Genomic DNA, 16,428 nt, shown 5'->3' with positions numbered 1-16,428 from the left:
CGGGGTTTGAGAGAGAAGTGACTCAGTGTCAGGCCCCAGACAGCCATAGATGAGAAATCAGAAGGGAGGGTCCCAAAGGAGGGAAGAAAATTCATCGCGTAAATATGCCCGGCATTTCCAGGGAAAAGCAGCTCTTGGTCAGGCTGGCTAGGGCTGACTCCGAGCTGAGGAATCAGCAGGCTGGAAACACCCCCCAGGAGGCTCAGCTGGGGGACGGACGGACGGACTTGAAAAAGTCAGCAGGCAGTCTGGCTGCTGTCCCCTTGAAAAAGAAAAGAGCTAGCAGGTCACCCCGCTGCCCCCCTGCAAAGCGGCCCGCGGGCCTGGCGAGGACGCAGCAGGCACAGTGTTGTGTGCAGGGCGACCTGGGAAGGGGCTTCCTGGACGGCGGGGTTGGGAGGACGGGAAAGTGGATGAAAGTGTCCTTGGCCTAGGGTATGAGGGGACCCGAGTGGGGTGAAGGGAAGATTCCCCTGGCCTCGGAACAGAGCTCGCGGAGCTAAGAGACGCTGCCCCTGGGGACACCCAGAGCCTCAGTCATGGCCTTAGCCGATTTTAGCCAAGCTCCAGTTGCATTGCCAAGCGCTGGGTGTGCCCAGCAGCCCTGCCCTCCCGCCGCCCTCAGCCGGGCAAGGGAAGGGGTGCCCGGACGTAGGGACTTTACCTGTCCGGCCACAGATGTCACTCCCGTCCGACGCGCCCCTCCGCCCCTCGCACGCACCGGTCTGCCCGGCAAGGCTGGCGGGGCATCGGGGGACCTCCCCGCTGGGACCCGACGGACCAAACTGGCTGCAGTGAGGGCGAGCGGGGTCCCCAGCAGGGCGCGGGGAGGGGGTGGGAACATTTCGCTGTATTAAAGAACCCAAGGCAGCTGCGTGGAACTGGCGCGGTAGAGGCGAGAGCCGGGCTCACTGCGCCTTCTCCAGAGCCCCCTCCCCGCACCACCCCCAGAGCCGGGCACTGCCCTCGAGCGGGCTAGAGCGGCTGCCCCACGCCGAGGGGGCTCCGCAGGGAAAGCTCCTTACTCCGCTGCTCTGCCCTTGATCGCCCCTCGCCAGCACCAGCTGCCCCTACTCCAATGGCTCATCCTCCCCCCACTCCCACCCTCTTCCCCTTGGGTCCACTGCCTCATCGCCATGGCCCATCCTCCTCCCGCCAAAGCCCCTCGGCGGGGCAGGCAGTCTGGCTACTGCTCCCAAGCCGATCGGGGCTCCCTTTCCCTTGCTGTAGCTCCCAGAGCACCCACCCCCAGAAGGAACAGGCTCTCGCCTGACCAGCTGTGTTAGCTCGGCTACCCGAAGGAAAATTCCGAGTCCAGGGGCAGCAGGAAACGTACAGAGTGGCATTAGTTCCGACACTGACAGGAGGTGGCGACTGGGACTAAGGAGGCAGGAGAAAAAGTCAAACCCGAGTGGCGCTGGCGGGGGGGGGGGGGCATTATTCGATGTGACCCCAGTGAGCTCTCTGACAGATCCAACCCCAAAGTCCAGCTCCCCAGGACTTGGTGTTCACAAGCCGTCCTGACCCAGACCAAACCCTGCTTTCTAAAACCTCTCCCCAGCTTCTTCCCAAGGCGGCGAGAGGTCTGCGGAAGGAGGTGAAGCTCCAGTGGATGTCTAGAGTCGATCGGCTTCCCAAGGAACGCCCTGCACACTCCTTCTAGTGGGGCATTCACACGCCCCTCGGTGTCCTCCACTTCTACAGCGACTTCACTTGCTAAGGGAAAGCATTAGAAGAGAAAACCAAGGATCGGGATCGCTTGCCACGTCCCATCATTCTAACCAAGGACCTGAACAAGATTGCTTTTTAAGGGCTAAATCCGAACCCAAATATTTATGCTCGGTAAAAGAGATAAAGGGGAAATGCACAATTAATAAAAAAGATATTTTCCTCTGTGGTAAGTGATCTAACCTAGCAAGGGAATCCTTAATAGCCAGCCAGTGCCCTCTCACTGTGTGTGCAGCATCTGCAGCCCACCCCACTACCTACACCGGAATTTGAGCTTCTCTTTACTATTCCCGTTTTATCTGTCTGTGAAGGAAATGTACCATTGTTATATTCTCTCTCTCTCCCCCCCCCCCCGGTATGGTCAATCCACTGCTACAGAGACAAATTTTAAAAGCAAGGTTTCAATTATGTCTTTCCCCTTGTACTCTCCTATAAACACACCGAATTAGAGGAGAAACACTCGAAAAGCAGTTCTACACCAGTACTTACGGCTTGTTAGCTGTGGGGGACAGCCTGGAAAAAGGGATACGCACAGCACCACGTCAATTTAAAGGGTTTGACTAATTTGAAACAAAAATTTTAGTTTTTAGATCTGTTGGAAAAGCAAGATTGTATCGAACAATTATCTTAAATTATAGCATCTAACCAGCTTCTAGAAACCAGATTTATCCTCATAGGTTTTATACAAGACATTTAAATGCGCCTTCGAATTACAAACTGAATACATCCATCTGCCAATCTAAACAACCAGATTTTAAGAAACATAATTTTGAACTTTTGAAACCATTTTTATTTCCATCTTTTGTGCTTTTAAAACTAATCTCACCAGGAATATCACAAAGCGATCTAAACCCTCTAAACTAGTTGGAAGTTAGTTCACCGGAATCCAGACTACAGAAACGGAACGGATTCATTTTAATTCCAAAGTGACATTTTTAAAGTTTGCTGTTTTGCCCTTAGGCTTCCGATCGTGACAATTTTTAAAGAATGACCGTTTCCATGACTGTCGATCGAGTTTTTGCAACGAAAAATGTTTTTTATTTAAACTTCAGAAAGATATAGCAGCCATTGTTAAAGATTCGAATCGAAATTTATAAATTTTAAGTACAAAATATCCTATTTACACGACAGCTGTGGGAGACAACTAAACAGCAAATCAAATGTAGGGAGTACAAAAACTAATCTGTGTATGTTCCAAACAAATTCTTAGATGTAAGCAATAATTAATAGAGAAGAGAAAATGAAGGGAAAACGAAAAATAATTGAAAATGTGTCCAAGTAAAACACCAACACCAAATTTTAAAAAAGCTCAATACAAGCGTTTTCGTTAAAATGTATTAACATGTGTGGGAAAATATGTAATATTTTGTTTTTAATCAATATATTTCGTTTAATTAGCCTGATTAAAATTAACTTGCAAGACAACTGCTGTTAAGAAATTGCATGAATGGATCAGCTGAACTTCTTTTAAAGGCTGTTTTTTTTCCCTGAGAAACTGAACAAGTTTCACTGAAAGTACAGATCGCAAAACTTTACACTCCAATTCTCTCTGAATATGAAAATGATGGAAGTTCTGAAGTCAAAAAGACAATTTAATATAAGTGCATCAAACCAACAACTGCTACTTTGAAACATCTACAGAATATTCAAGAAAGCTTAAAGCCAGAATGTTTCCATTGTCTCTAGTTTCTACCAGTCCCTCTGTGAGGGAATACAGTGACGAAATAATGTCACATCCACCTTATTCAAATTCAGAAACACTCTAGCATTTAATTTGTACTACTTCAACATGAAACATGCTTTTACTAATAATTAATCTTGTAGCTATTTTATCATTTAACAGTATATTGTTTGTAACATTTAAAAATCGCAAAAAGTAAACTGTGAAAGAATGAGCAAGCTACAATTTAACAATATTTTTCTTATGTAATTGCTTTAATACTAATTAATACAGTTTGATAAAAAACACAGAACACAAGAATCCCAGACTGAGAACAGATATAGTAAATTAGATTTTAAAAACTGAGACAAATGGATTCAACTCATGATATCTGCTCTACTTTGGTGTAGACTTAATGGGTCAGGAGCGAAATCTTTAATAAATGTTAATACAGAACAACTGAATCTCAAAAAATAGTACTTAAGTAATTTGTTTTATTCTTAAAAAAAAACCCATCAAAACTGAGAGACAATAGAGTCAAATCCTGCTTCTTAGCATAACTTTGGTGTACACTGAATGGAGTAGAACCAGAATCTTTCACAAGACAGATATACACCCAGCTATATTCTCCACACTCTTCTTCAGATCTTACAGTTGTTTAAAAGGATTTGCTGATCCCTGGTGAACTTTAGAATCATCAGCAACTCTTTTTCATACCCGAAATCAATACATCAATTGCTATGCACTCTAGAGCGAGCTGAAAATGACCCAGTTTGTAAGAATAAAGAGAAAGATAAGAAGCCATAAGGAGAAGTAACTACAGTCACCATAGGTTGCTAGAAAATAAAATATAGGCTCAGTGAACCCACACAAGGCTCTGCACCCTTGGATATTTGAGACCATCAGAATCCCCCAAAAAAACAGGCACTTCCGTCCCTCTGGCGGCCTGGGGGAGAGAACTGAGTTCGATATTTAAAATTCTGACAGTGAAGCCCTGGAAGTGGGGAACCAGTTGATTTCTAAAAGCCAAACTCCTGAGACTGAGGAGAATCCCACCTAAAACATGACGACCTCACAACAAACAAAAAAAGACACCCCCACCCATCCCAATAAAGCAATACTATAATTTTCGGGGGAAGGAGGAGGAAAATGCAGGGCCCGATGCTCCTAAAAGGCTTTGCCTTCATAAGATCCTGAACCATCCGACTGCCATGCAACTGATTAAAGAAAAACAAATTACTGTCCTTTAGTTACACCGCAAGATTTAGATGGGGGCGGGGGGGGGGACCGGGGAAATCCACAGCTGTGTGAGCTTTACACTTTTATACCCGCAGACATTCAACATGTCAGGGTGATGGGCTCATTTTATTTTCAGACTATTTGCCCGCTGGCCTTGTTGATGTTCTAGTCTATTATTAATAATCATTATTTTCAATAGGTCTGATACACTAAGTGCCATCTGCGATTCCCCCCCGGGTTGTATTTGCTTGGCTGAGGGAGGGAGCCGAACAAATCAGTGGCAGCCAAAGTCAGACCCGACCCAGAGATTACTACTACAGCGGCCCCGGGAAGCGGCGGACATCTCCGGGCGGCGGGCGCAGGCTTACCGGGGCTCGAAGTTCACATGGAGCGGGTGAAGGGGACGCGGGGCTGCGGCGCGCTGGCCCCGGCGGCAGGTGAGCGCACCTGCCCCGCGCGGGAGCTGCCGGGGGCAGGAAGGCGGCTGGCTGCGGCGGAGCAGCAGAGCAGGCCCGGCCAGAGCCCGCCGCTCGCAGCGCACGCACAGCCCCGGCGCTCGGCTCGGCTCTCCCCGCAGACGGCGAGTCGTGGCAGCCCGGCGTCGGCACGTAACCCGGCGCTCCGTACTTGACACCGCTGCCGTCAGTGCGCCTCCCCCCTGGCTAGCCCCCCTCTGCGGCTCGCCGCGCCGGGCTGCGCGGAGGCAGGGAGGGTGGCGGGCCGGGTGCCCCGGGCAGGGGCGGATGGGCCCAGCCTGCCCGCCCGCTCGCAGCGGGGCGAAGAGCCGTGGGGGAAGTGCGCCGCCGCCTCCTTCCCGCAGCGCGGAGAGCTCGGCCCGGGCTCGCCCGGCCCAGGCAGCAGGTACGGCCCGCGCCCCGGCGGCCGGAGGAGAGCGCGCCCCGCTAGCCCTGGCTTCTGGGCGAGCACGGGTCGCGGGTTGTTAACGGCAACGGCACCTCCCCAGCTCGCCACCAGAAGGCGACAGGCCCCTAGGTGCGCAGCGCCCCTTGCCCCTCGGCCTGCACAGGGGAGGGCGGCCTAGCGCCTCGGGCACTCAGGCTGAGCCCCTCTCACCCCCAGGAGGCGGCGTTGCACACTCAGATTGTGCCCTAGGCCGAGTTGCACACTTAGAGTGCACCCCTCTCACCCAGGCTGTGCCCACCTCACCCCTACATGACAGTGAAGTACACACACATTATGCTTTACTCACCTCACTGCTAAGTAGAAATACAAGCACACTCAAGTCCACCTAGTATCCTTACCCCCTGTCCCCTAGTGCAGGGCAAAGAACCCTAAATCTCCCATCAAGGCCTAATCCAACTCCCACGGAAGTAAAGGAGTCTCATTGGCTTCACTGGGAATTGGATCAGGCCCTCAAAGTGCCAAGAATGTGAAAATAACATGGAGGAGGGATATAGTCATAGAGTTTATGGCTAGAAGGGACCATCTGAACATCTAGGCTTCCTATTGATCCATTGTCATTAACTTCCAGATCTGATTGACTCCGTTTGTATGTTCGCTTTTCTAAATTCCAGCCTTACAAAGCTTGCCCTGGGATCTGAAAATTCAGCGGGGTCATGCCCTAGACATCATCCTCAGTAATACAGATTGTGCACTTAGCATGTACCTCTGTTGATAATACACAAGACAGAATAGAATCAAGAGTGTTTCTTGTAGCTTTTTTTTGGTTCCACAATGCCAACCATCAATATACACTTGTTTTTGCCAGTAAAACAACTATGTAGGGCTCAAAAAATGCACCAGGAACAGATACATTAAGTAATAAGGTATCATTCCAATGTAGTGAGAGAAAATACTGTCTCCTCAGTAGTATTAAAAAAAGTGGAGGAGGAGGGAGAACATAGTAGGTACTTACCGACCGGGACAGAAATATATACAGCTACTAACTAGAAAATGGTTTCTTTAGGGCTGTAGCTGTTTGAGGCTGCCAAATTTAAAGGGCCAGCTGCAGAAAGGCATGCTGGGAAAAACAGTAGGGAGGGCTGCTGTCGGGACGTTAGCAGTGTTCTGTAAATTGATGAGAGAAGGTGTTGGGTGGATCTGGAGTTCTGTCACATAGTCATTCTGACTGTGGCTATACTTTAAGAATGTAGTACTATAGGTTTGTTGTAAAAATGTTATGGTAGCTAGAACTTCAAGAGAATAAATTACTATGGCAATTTTAGCATTAATGTCAGTGGAGAAAGGGGAAAGTGAGGTGAAGGAAATAGCTGTGTGCTGTAGTATCATAGAAGGTTAAGAAACTGCTCAAATTTAAAATAATCTAAATAGGTGGCAAAGTGGATAGTTGGAGTGCATGTAAATGTAGTGAATGGAGTAGAAGGCTGTGCATAGGTTTGAGCTGGTGCTGTCTGTTGTGGCTATTGAAGCAGCAGAGAGGTATATTTAGTTGGGATGGTAAAGTTGTGAAGCTTCTGTTTGCTAGCACAGTGTGGTGGTGCCTTGGAAATCTTATGAAAACCTTTTCTTCTATATTCTGTTTTCAGGTGATTTGTTCATTATTTACTGGGGAACTTTGTTTTGCATAGATTTTACCTTTTTCTTTCTTCTTCACTGAAGACTCTTGCTTGCAGCTGGGCTTTAAAATGGGAGACTAACCAAATTGTAAAAGTGAACTAGAGACCAAGTGAGATATTTTTTTAGCCTAGAATCTGGGCAGAACTGAAATGGAGATCTTAATGTTCTAGGCCATTATCTGTAGCCCAAAAAGAAATCCTACAGGATGATGTTGGCTAGTCTTCCTCTCCATACAGTCAGTGCTGCCTGTAATCCAGTTTCAGGATACAAAATGCAGATTTAGCTGGAATATATCAAGGTAATCAATTTGTCTAAAGACACATGGTAGTCTGACATAACTCTGGCTTCTGCAAGCTGTCACAGAGTCTCCTGGGAAATATGTTGTGCTGTGTGAAGAAGCACCTGCAGCCCTTAACATGTGATTTTATCCAATACAAGCCTGTTTCCACTTTACTTATTAGAAAAACAAAGCCAGTCATCAAGATCTCTGGACTCTTCAGATCGCTTGTAAACCCATGAACTTCTACTATGTGTCACAGTGACTTCATGGGGTAATAGCAAGGACAGGAGAGAGCCACTTTCTCCTAGTAAGGGAGTGACACTTCTTTCTTGAGCTATAGCTTGCAAACTGTCAGAACAGGTCTCTGAGTGAGTTCGAATGATTACAGAGATGTCTGAACTGCTCTGGGCTTACAATGCAATTTAAATACTCTGAAGTATTTAAAATCTTTATTTTTAAAAGGCTATCCAGGAAGATCTACTGTCGTGATCCTCAGCCCCACCCCACCCCAGCTTCTTAGGAAGGTTCTATTACCTGGGATAGCTAGCCTAGCAGGCCTTCACCTTTTCCCCGACTAGATTTTGCAGTCACTTCAAAGTCCAAACTTGCCTCTTGTGATGCGGGGGAAAAAGCTACTTGAGCTGTACTAAGAGATCCTGGCAATTACAGGCTAGTGAGCCTGACTTCATTACTGGGTAAACTGGTTGAAACTATAGTAAAGAATAGAACTGTCAGACACATAGATGAACATAATTTGTTGGGGAAGAGTCAACATGGTTTTTGTAAAGGGAAATCATGCCTCACCAATCTACTAGAATTCTTTGAGGGGGTCAACAAGCATGTGGACAAGAGGGATCCAGTGGATATAGTGTACTTAGATTTTCAGAAAGTCCCTCTCTAAAGGCTCTTAAGCAAAGTAAATTTGTCATGGGATAAGAAGGAAGGTCATCTCATTGATCAGCAGCTGGTTAAAATATAGGAAACAAAGGGTAGGAATAATTGGTCAGTTTTCAGAATGGAGAGAGGTAAATAGTGGTGTCCCCCAGGGGTCAGCACTGGGACCAATACTATTCAGCATATTCATAAACGACTTGGAAAAAGGGGTAAACAGTGAGGTGGCAAAATTTGCAGATGATACAAAACCATGCAGGATAGTTAAGTCCAAAGCAGACTGCGAAGAGCTACAAAGGGATCTCGCAAAATTGGATGACTGGGCAACAAAATGGCAGATGAAATTCAGTGTTGATAAATGCAAAGTAATGCACATTGGAAACATAATCCCAACTATACATATAAAATGATGGGGTCTAAATTAGCTGTTAGAGATGTTGGAGTCATTGTAGATAGTTCTCTGAAAACATGCACTCAATGTGCAGCGGCAATCAAAAAAGCTAACAATGTTGGGAATCATTAAGAAAGGGATAATTAATAAGATAGAAAATATCATATTGGCTGTATATAAATCTTTGGTATGCCCACATCTTGAATACTGCCTGCAGGTGTGGTCGCCCCATCTCAAAAAAGACATATTAAAATGGGAAAGGGTTCAGAGAAGGGCAACAAAAATTATTAGGGATATGGAACGGCTTCCATATGAGGAGAGATTTATAAAACTGGGACATTTCAGCTTGGAAAAGAGACGACTAAGGAGGGATATGACTGAGGTCTATAAAATCATGACTGGTGTGGAGAAAGTAAATAAATAAGGAAGTGTTATTTACTCCTTCTCATAATACAAGAAGTAGGGGTCACCAAATGAAATTAATAGGCAGCAGGGTTAAAACAAACAAAAGGAAGTATTTCTACACACACAACACACAGTCAACTTGTGGAACTCTTTGTAGAGGATGTTGTGAAGGCCAAGACTACAACAGGGTTTAAAAAAGAACTAGATAAGTTCGTGAAGGATAGGTCCATCAATGGCTATCAGCCAGGATGGGCAAGGGTGGTGTCCCTAGCCTCTGTTTGACAGAAGCTGGGAATGGGTGACAGGAGATGGATCACTTGATGATACCTGTTCTGTTCATTCTGTCTGGGGTACCTGGCATTGGCCATTGTCAGAAGACAGGATACTGGGCTAGATGGACCTTTGGTCTGACCCAGTACGGCTGTTCTTATGTAACCAGGAGAAGAAGCTATTGGCCTTGCTTAAACTCTGACTAAAGCTTCAATAAAACCAATGCCTAGCGAAACAGTGGAAGTCTTTGGGTAATAGCATTATTATGGTGGAATGCTGAATGGCTCATGAAACTGGTAATGGGACACAGGGACACACCTCTAGGTTACTGGTTCAGATCAGTACAGGTTGGCAGAGGTTGAAAGTTAACTGCAGATGTTAGACCATAGAACAATTTTGGTTTCAATTCCTTTAATAATAGATAGGAATCTATATCACGATGAATGGGTCCTAGAGATCAACTTGCCTTCCCTTGAGGCCATCAGGACTGAGAGTTATTTGAAGAGTGATGTGGGGGAAATGTATATTTCCACTCAGCCCATTCTGTAACTATTCTTTGGATGAAGAGAAGACACTAATGTTCATGTCAAGGCAATACTTCAATTAACTAATTTTCCTTAAAAGTTAAAATTAAAAGTAAATATCTGTAATTGAGGATTAGCTACAGAATCTTATAGTTAATTACGGAGCATTTTCTCATTGATGGATTTTAAGGTACCCTTCAGGTAGAAAATCTAGAATAAGCAGAACGTGATGATTACTTAATCAGTGACCAAATACTTCAGGTGAAATCTGACTCCTTGAAGTCCATGGTAAAACTCAATGAGAGGTTTGCTATTGACTTCAACGGGCTGGGATTTCACCCTTACTATATCAATTAAAGGTACAGGTGGAATCCTGGTCTACAGCAAAAGCTGGTGCTTGAAGGCTAAAAGCAAGCAAGTTTTAATAGTTTTACTCTAGATTTATCCGTCTGGATATGGCTGTTGTGACTACCAATATTTTCCCTTTTCTCAATAATGATATTAATGAAACTTGATGTTTAGACAGAAGCTGTTTATGTTGTGCATAATGGGCCAGTGCTAATGTCCAAGAAATACATATCTTCTCCTTTGGGAGTTTAATTTTGTTCCAAATGTGGGTTATTTATTAAAAAGAACCAACAACTTTCCCCTCCTATGCATAGAAATATTTAGAGAAAAGATCTTAAATTTCTATAAACTCTTCTAAACTTGAACATATGTGGGTACTGACAGTGTCTTCAATCCAAATATGACTGCATTGGCTGTGGAGCAGAAGAATCCGAAAATGCAGTTGACTAGAAACACTGTAACTGCCTAGTTTAGTCTGATTATCCAAACGGAGTGAAAGGTAAAAGGTGCAGTCACTGGTGTGCAAGGCCAGGATATAATGCACATCATGCTTCTTGATGTGGAACTGCTCTTCTCCCCGCCATGTCCCTTAACATATTTAAATCCTCCTGCAATCTTGCTGTCTCCACTCATTCCTAGCTTTGTGTCATCTGAGTTCGGAGACAATGGAGTTAGTTCAGATTTCTCAGTCCATAACTAATATGTTAAATTGTTTCTTCCACTGAGCCCTGTGGGAGTCCAATTATTCTTCCAAAAGGATTTTCTGCCTTCAGGCCAGATCTTTGCCTCTTTTTCAGCCCTTTCCCATCACTCCCGCAGTGGAAAAAGAGAGTATAACAATGGCTTACATAATGACTAAGTATTTCCCAAGTATTGGGCAATCCTTGGGTGTTGTAGAGGAAGGTGGCAGGAGAATGGTTGTGAGGTTGGTTGCAATTTGGCATTCCCTGACTGCCATTAACAGTCTCTTGAGGCTGTAGGCAGCTGGGCGGAATTTAAGGTATCTCTGAGGATGGTTGAAGGTGTGTAGCCCATGGATTCAGGAGTGTGGGGAGGATAAAACATTGTGTAAAGCCACCTTGGATGCCCCCAGTCTTCTGCAAAGCCCAGCTCAAGCAGAGCCAAGGAATGAGACTCCAGCTCTTAGCCAGTTGGAAGGAAGGGTTCAGTCTGTTTTGTTCTTTAGTACTGCCTACATTTTGGATCATATTCACAAACTACTTGTGAGAAATCGAACAACAGGCTTTACTTAAATCAAGGTAGTTTTTAAACTTAGTTTTTAAATCAAGCAGTTTTTAAATTAAGAGATGGGGGAAAGCGGATTGCTGCAGAGGTGCACGTGGATTGGACATAGACTTCTCTTAGAGGAGAGTCTATTCATAGAGATTCTTTAGGTTTTAGTCAGGGGGAGTGGATGGAAGAGGATAAAGGATGGATGGGCCAGATCAGATGAGAAACATTCACATAAAGAATCTGACACATCAGAAAAGGGCAGACAAATAAACAGTGACAAGTTTTTAAAGTGCTTGTACACAAATGCTAGAAGTCTAAATAATAAGATGGGTGAACTAGAGTGCCTCGTGTTAAAGGAGGATATTGATATAATAGGCATCACAGAAACCTGGTGGAGTGAGGACAATCAATGGGACACAATCATTCCAGGTTACAAAATATTTTGGAAGGACAGAACAGGTGGTGGGGGTTGGGGTGACACTATATGTGAAAGAAAATGTAGAATCAAATGAAATAAAAATCTTAAATGAATCCACATGCTCCATAGAATCTCTATGGATAGTAATTCCATGCTCTAATAAGAATATAACAGTAAGGATGTATTATCGACCACCTGATCAGGACAGTGATAGTGACAATGAAATGCTAAGGGAGATTAGAGAGGTTATCAAAATAAAGAGCTCAATAATAGTGGGGGATTTCAATTATCCCCATATTGACTGGGTACATGTCACCTCAGGACAAAATGCAGAGACAAAATTTCTCGATACTTTAAGTGACTGCTTCTTCGAGCAGGTGGTACAGGAACCCACAAGGGGAGAGGCAATTCTCGATTTAATCCTGAGTGGACTGCAGGATCTGGTCCAAGAGGTAACTATAACAGGACCGCTTGGAAATAGTGACCATAATATAATAACATTTAACATTCCTGTGGTGGGAAGAACAGCTCAACACTGTGGCATTTACTTTCAGAAAGGGGAACCATGCAAAAATGAGGAGGTGAGTTAAACAGAAATTGAAAGGTACAGTGACTAGAGTGAAATCCCTACAAGCTGCATGGACACTTTTCAAAGACACCTTAATAGAGGCCCAACTTAAATGTATACCCCAAATTAAAAAACACAGTAAAAGAACTAAAAAAGAGCCACCATGGCTTAACAACCATGTAAAAGAAGCAGTGAGAGATAAAAAGGCATCTTTAAAAATGTGGAAGTCAGATCCTAGTGAGGTAAATAGAAAGGAGCATAAACACTGCCAAATTAAATGTAAAAATGTAATAAGAAAAGCCAAAAAGGAGTTTGAAGAACAGCTAGCCAAAAACTCAAAAGGTAATAACAGAATGTTTTTTAAGTACATCAGAAGCAAGAAACCTGCGAAACAACCAGTGGGGCCCCTGGACGATCGAGATACAAAAGGAGCACTTAAAGATGATAAAGTCATCGCAGAGAAACTAAATGAATTCTTTGCTTCAGTCTTCATGGCTGAGGATGTTAGGAAGATTCCAAAACCTGAGCCGTCTTTTGTAGGTGACAAGTCTGAGGAATTGTCACAGATTGAAGTGTCACTAGAGGAGGTTTTGGAATTAATTGAGAAACTTAACAGTAACAAGTCACTGGGACCAGATGGCATTCACCCAAGAGTTCTGAAAGAACTCAAATGTGAAATTGCGGAACTATTAATTATGGTTTGTAACCTGTCCTTTAAATCAGCTACTGTACCCAATGACTGGAAGATAGCTAATGTAACGCCAATATTTAAGAAGGGCTCTAGAGGTGATCCTGACAATTACAGACTGTTAAGTCTAACATCCGTACCGGACAAATTAGTTGAAACAATAGTAAAGAATAAAATTGTCAGGCACATAGAAGAACATAAATTGTTGGGCAAAAGTCAACATGGTTTTTGTAAAGTGAGATCATGTCTTACTAATCTATTAGCGTTCTTTGAGGGAGTCAACAAACATGTGGACATAGTGTACTTAGATTTCCAGAAAGCCTTAGACAAGGTCCCTCACCAAAGGCTCTTACGTACATTAAGTTGTCCTGGGATAAGAGGGAAGATCCTTTCATGGATTGAGAACTGGTTAAAAGACAGGGAACAAAGGGTAGGAATAAATTTTCAGAATGGAGAGGGGTAACTAGTGGTGTTCCCCAAGGGTCAGTCCTAGGACCAATCCTATTCAACTTATTCATAAATGATCTGGAGAAAGGGGTAAACAGTGAGGTGGCAAAGTTTGCAGATGATACTAAACTGCTCAAGATAGTTAAGACCAAAGCAGACTGTGAAGAACTTCAAAAAGATGTCACAAAACTAAGTGATTGGGCAGTAAAATGGCAAATGAAATTTAATGTGGAGAGATTAAAGAGGCTAGGACTTTTCAGCTCGGAAAAGAGGAGACTAAGGGGAGATATGATAGAGGTGTATAAAATCATGAGTGGTGTGGAGAAAGTGAATAAGGAAAAGTTATTTACTTGTTCCCATAATATAAGAACTAGGGTTCACCAAATGAAATTAATGGGTAGCAGGTTTAAAACAAATAAAAGGAAGTTCTTCTTCACTCAGTGCACAGTCAGCCTGTGGAACTCCTTGCCTGAGGAGGTTGTGAAGGCTAGGACTATAACAGGGTTTAAAAGAGAACTGGATAAATTCATGGAGGTTAAGTCCCTTAATGGCTATTAGCCAGGATGGGCAAAGAATGGTGTCCCTAGCCTCTGTTTGTCAGAGAGTGGAGATGGATGGCAAAAGAGAGATCACTTGATCATTACCTGTTAGGTTCACTCCCTCTGGGGCACCTGGCATTGGCCATTGTCAGCAGACAGGATACTTGGTCTGACCCAGTGTGGCCATTCTTATGTTCTTATGTTATGTTCTTAAGGTAAATTGCACTATCATACCAGGCTGTCTGGATATCCTGTGTTCTGCACAAAAATATTGCATTGAGAGAAGGGTAAGGATGCAAAGATAAGCACTTCAAAGTCAGGAAATGGCAACATTAAGGTTGCATCACAATATATTCTTTAATTATCTTGCTCACATAGTATTTGTTCTGTAGGATCCTTAGCTCAGTGCACAGACTGCATGGTGTGCCGTGACTAAAGAAATGGTGTGACACTTATTTAAGTCACTTATTACAATTGAAATGATGAACACAAGACAATTTCTACTGGGTCGGTCAACCCAAATTAAAACAGTAGGTCTCTATGGAAACTACATTACTTATTTTCAATTTTTTTAACTAAATCAAATTATTTGTAAATATTGGTTTTAGTCTCACTATTTAGGGAGAGCTCCTGCTTATTTCACTGGACACCAGCCAAGCTGCATACCCAATGAGGCATGGGGCTGCCAAATTTCAGCTTTCTGCCATCACCCACTTTGGCACCAGAGAAGTTAGTCATTTTTATATATATTTCAGAAATTTATGACCAGTTGAAAACAATGGAAAAGCTTAGGGAACCTGCAGTACAGCACACTAGTTAGAACTCCTCTATGAAATCAATCAGGTTTCTTTGACAGTGTATTTCAAGTGAACCCTGTAGTGGGTGGTGGGTAGATGTTTGTTTATTTCAATGCATCAGGATCCCCAAGGCTCTGGGGGTGGCCTGACCTACACAATATAATTTAGGTTCCGTACACCAAGCTAATCTTCCTGCTCAAGTGAAAGTCAAACCTTCTCTTCCCAGTAGGCATCTATCAACTCTTCTCCACTCCAGCCCCCTCTCCACAAAATGTACAGGAAAGATGGCCCTTGTGTACCTGAGTGTCTAACCGATCTGGCTGACTCCGGGGTAGAAAGCCCTTCCAGGACCATCTTCTGAATGAAATTAAGAGAGCTCCAGCATGAACCCCTCCATGGTTATGAACTGTGGCCGTATTGCATGTGGAAAGAGGTGATCTCTCATGCTGCCTGTTCCCAAACCTGCTTCAGCCTTTAAGTGGTTTCACTGGCTAGCCCCAAGCACAGCAGGTTACAGTCGGTGAGAGGTGATGAAAGCATGGGTAAATGTAATGAGGTCCCCATCTGGAATCAGAGCTTGCATACTTTTTACCAAAGGCAGATGGAGCAAAGTGCTCTTAGCCATGGCACCAACCTGGGTACCTCAGAGCAGCTGTGGGCCCACTAAGCCTTTTTAATAGCACAAATGCTGGATGCCCTCCCTCCATCCTGCATCATCCCTGCTGCTTCCTCCGATTGCTTTTCCCAACCTTCTGCCATGAGGTGCCCTGCAATGGATAGCCAGTATCAGTGGGGTTGGCAGAGGGGGGGATTTAGTGCGCGGTCTCATTAGTGGATCGAAGACATCACAAGCTACAAATCCCACTAACCTTCCCACTGGCTCCATCTATATGTTATACAGGAGGGGCAGGGGAGAGAGTTGAGCCCTGCAGTGCCCCACATGAGAGAGTTCTTAGGGCGGACGAACAGACACCTCTCACTATTTGGCTTTCCCATCTAAATAGGAGCGTGGACACTGCACCCCGCTCCACTGGCCCATGGAGGATTGACAGAGGGTCCAGAAAACTCTAGGACTAGACTTAGCAGTTCCCAGTGAAAGCTGATGGCAGGAGCGAGGGATTTGTTGGTTCCCATGGGAAGCAGCAGGGGTGTGTCACCTCCTGAGGATGTTGGCAGTCTGTGGGTAAAGGCAGCACAGAGGGCCTGCTTCTCCATGGCAATGCCCAGCCTCCCACTCAGCCCTGGAGCAATGCTGCTATTGACTATATTTATGCCTGCACAGATACCTGTCTGGTATCTACAGGGCTTTGAAAGGCACGTGCCATGTAAAGCAGCTGCTCCCAAATCCCATCAACTCCCTCCGCAGAGTCCTGACCACATATCGAGAGTGGAGCTAGAGAGACTTCCACAAGTGGTGAGTTGTCCACCCCCTCTCCAGCACCCTGGCTTTTTCTCCCCTCTGCA

General features: G+C 44.7%; 1 protein-coding gene across 3 annotated transcripts in view; it reads right to left on the bottom strand.

Moving 5' to 3' along the window:
* The window catches only part of PURA (purine rich element binding protein A), a 30,267-nt gene extending 24,892 nt beyond the window's left edge, over window positions 1–5,375 (bottom strand). For all 3 annotated transcript variants that reach the window (XR_012160283.2, XR_012160282.2, XM_073356051.2), the window contains exon 1: window positions 4,996–5,375. The gene's annotated coding sequence lies outside the window, so the exon portion shown is untranslated. The remainder of the gene's footprint in view (window positions 1–4,995) is intronic.
* Between the last annotated feature and the right edge of the window lie 11,053 nt (window positions 5,376–16,428).

The sequence above is a fragment of the Lepidochelys kempii genome, chromosome 8, assembly GCF_965140285.1.
Source record: "Lepidochelys kempii isolate rLepKem1 chromosome 8, rLepKem1.hap1, whole genome shotgun sequence".
Classification (NCBI taxonomy): Eukaryota; Metazoa; Chordata; order Testudines; family Cheloniidae; genus Lepidochelys; species Lepidochelys kempii.
This window is presented reverse-complemented; position numbering and strand designations above follow the sequence as displayed.